Consider the following 3,386-nt stretch of genomic DNA (forward strand, 5'->3'; position numbering starts at 1 on the left):
CTCCAGCAATATCAGATGAGATGAAGGTGGAAATTTCCACTGCCTGAGGTGGAGGCAGGGGCCAGGGGAGGGACGAACATTTTTGGGCACTAGAGAGACTGGAAATGGAAATGTAATGCACACAAGGGCTGCTTTTATTTTATGCGCGTGCACAAGTTTCCCATGCACACAGGGATCTGCTTCCCATGCATAGTGTTTATGGCCATCAGGTAGACTCCAATTTCTTCTTTCATGCTGTAGATTCTGTATCGAGACTTACAAATCTGGGGAAAAATCAGATTTTGCCAAATTGTTTTTCTAAAAGCTTTGAAAAATCTGGAAATTCTGTTGAATGTGAGACAGCATTAAAAAAAAAATGTGGTTGGAATTTTTCTGCAAAATTTGGCCATTTGTAAAGTTCAATGGAAGTTGTCAGCAGATTCCTTGCAGAGAGAGTACAGGAGGGCTCCTTCTAGAGGCTAAGGGCGGAGGTACTGGAGAGAGGCTGAGTGTGAGATTGTTTTACAGTTTGTGTGTGTGTATAGTGGGTGGGTAGATTGGCTCATGGTTTTATTTTATTCTTTTTTTCCATTAGTATATTTATTGGAAGTGAAAATATAACAAGCAACAGGAATCATTGACAAATTCAGCAGTAACCTATTACATAGGTAGAACAGCATAAAATACATAACTGACATCGATGACACAGAACAGTTTTAATACAATATGATCCACTTCTCGTTCAACGAACACTCCTTTAGTTGTAACCTAAAACCCCCTCCCCTTCCCCTTCCTTATGCTCTTGCTCTGCTGTCAAACAAAAGAAAATTAATAATACCTTATGTCATAAAAAAAACTGAGAAGACTGTAGGATCTAGAACAACTAAGAATGCCTCCGTGAATGCCAGCTCTATGACAACAGGGTAACATAGCCACTTGTCCATGTCCGGGTTCTATTTTATTTTGTTGTGGGTCTTTTTTCATCAAAGATGTGGAGAAGTGCTGACAGTGATTTGCCATCAATCACCACGGCTTTGCCATTGCTAGGCTGGTACCACTGCCAGTGCCCGCAACCGCTGATGTTGAGGAGGAAGCGGCTGGGCCTGGTGGACAAGTCCAGCCAGCGGCACTGATGGATCTGCAGCAGCAGGAGACAGTGGAGGAGGCAGAAGATATAGTTGCCAAGTGGCTAAAATGTGGCTAGTGGAACCAATTTTTCCTAAGGGAAGTCATCAGCGATAGGGCCTCTAAGCCAGCAATATAATTACTGGCAATTAGCCAACTGCCTGCCTCCCATGAAAAATCTATCACTTCCTCCATCAAATCTCCTCTTCTCCCCACCCCCTGCCACAGACCTTCAGCCACATCCCTCCCACCAACCTTCCTCAAACTTCATCTCCCTGGGGGAGGGGAGTCATGTGAAGCAGTAAATCGAAGCGGACGAATGTTCGTGGCGCTCCGGGGACCATCTCGGAGTTTTACGAATTTTATCCAGATTTTGCTAACCCCCTCAATTTTAAAAATGAACTGGGACAGTGGCAGAGGTATTCGGACAATTTTGTGGTAAAGCGCTTGCAGGCAAAGACAATGAGACTGGTGAAAAAAGTTAAAGAAAAGTAGAAGCACAAGACTGCATGGGTGACCCTGATGCAGGAGGTATGAGCGGGCGGGCAGGCAATGGCGGCATTAACGAAAGCCATTGCGCTCACCTTAGATAATAAATTCAGGTCAAATCCGGGAGGTTCGAGACACGATTGACTCATTTAATAATCGCATGCCATATAGCAGAAGCGAGGATCTGCAATAACGAGGAACCAGGCCCATGTGTTGCAGAGAGTAGGGTTAGCGCACTTGGAAAAGCAATGAAGGAGAAAGCAGATACGTTAGAAGACCTGGAACACGCGTCGAGGAAGAGTAATTTTCATTTTGTAGGGTTTCCCAAGAGTCTGCCAGAAAGTGAGCTTCCCGCGATCCTTGAGAATTGGGCTGCTGACGGCACTGGAGCTAATGAACTTGCGAGGCCAGACTGTAGTAGAGCACACCGACAAGGCCTGCATTTGGAAAAATCGATCACGCCCGAGAGTGGTCATAGCGAGGTTTCTAAACTACGCCCACAAAATGGAGATCATAAAGCAGCTTAACAAAATGAGAGACAGGTGACGTATCAGTTGCATGAAATCCTTATGTTTCAGGACTACTCTGTGGCTGCATCTCTGAAAAGGAGTTCCCCTCCAGGTGCGGTGAGCTGGTTAAGAAGAATGTGGAATTTGCTCTAACATAACCGGCTAAATTACAGATCTGGCATGAAGGGAAAGTGCACCCATTCACCTCGGTGGAGGAGGCAAAGTATTTTGTGAACAGACTAAAAAGAGCAAGGCGAATGGAAGCCTGGGGGGGATGATACGGCGCCATAAAGAGCCAGAGGTCCCTGCAATGAGAAAAGGAAGATTGTGGATGCTTAAGGGAATGTCCAATTCCATTGGTGATGGAAACCAAATTTTTCCTGTAGAGAGGTATCCTTGAACATTTTTCTTATTGATGAAGACTCATTGGGGCAGTGGGGAATTTCTACCACACAAAAGGGAGGCCTAAGGGCTGGTTAAGGAGTAAAGATTGTGAGGCTGTGTTCAATTGTTGTGAGATACATTAAATATTAACATGGAATTCCCCACATATAGGAGGTTTTAGAAGAGGAAGAGAGAGAGGAGATGGCCCCCAAGCATATCAGAGATGACACCCCATACTCCTTGGGGTACATTTTCAAAAACAGCGCGCGCGTACTTTTGTTCGCGCACCACGCGTGAACAAAAGTACAGTGGATTTTATAAGATACGTGCATATCTTATAAAATCCGGGGTCGGCGCGCACAACGGGGTGCACATTTGTGCAAGCTGCGCATGCCGAGCCCGGCGCGCGCTGCCTGTTCCCTCTGAGGCCGCTCCGAAATCGGAGCGGCCTCGGAGGGAACTTTCCTTCTGCCTCCCCTCACCTTCCTCTCCCTTCCCCTACCTAACCCATCCCCCAGCCCTATCTAAACCCCACCCTACATTTGTCGGCAGATTTACATCTACCCGAGGCAGGTGTAAATCTGTACGCACCAGTGGGCTGCTGGCGCGCCATCACCTGACCCAGGGGCTGGTCTGGAGGCCTCGGCCACACCCCTGGGCTAGTGCCACGCCCCCGGATCCACCCCAAACTGCCCTCTGACCCGGACATGCCCCCAGACACACCCCTTCCGCTCCTTTTACGGAGCCCCGGGACTTACGCGCGTCCCGGGGCTATGCGCGCGCTGGCAGCCTATGCAAAATAGGCACGCCGGCGCCTTGCACGCGTAAAACCAGCCGGATTTAGGCGCGCAGGGCTTTTAAAATCCGGCCCCTAATCGGGAGTGGTTACATCAACAATAT

Source organism: Rhinatrema bivittatum, chromosome 2, assembly GCF_901001135.1.
Source record: "Rhinatrema bivittatum chromosome 2, aRhiBiv1.1, whole genome shotgun sequence".
NCBI classification, from domain to species: domain Eukaryota; kingdom Metazoa; phylum Chordata; class Amphibia; order Gymnophiona; family Rhinatrematidae; genus Rhinatrema; species Rhinatrema bivittatum.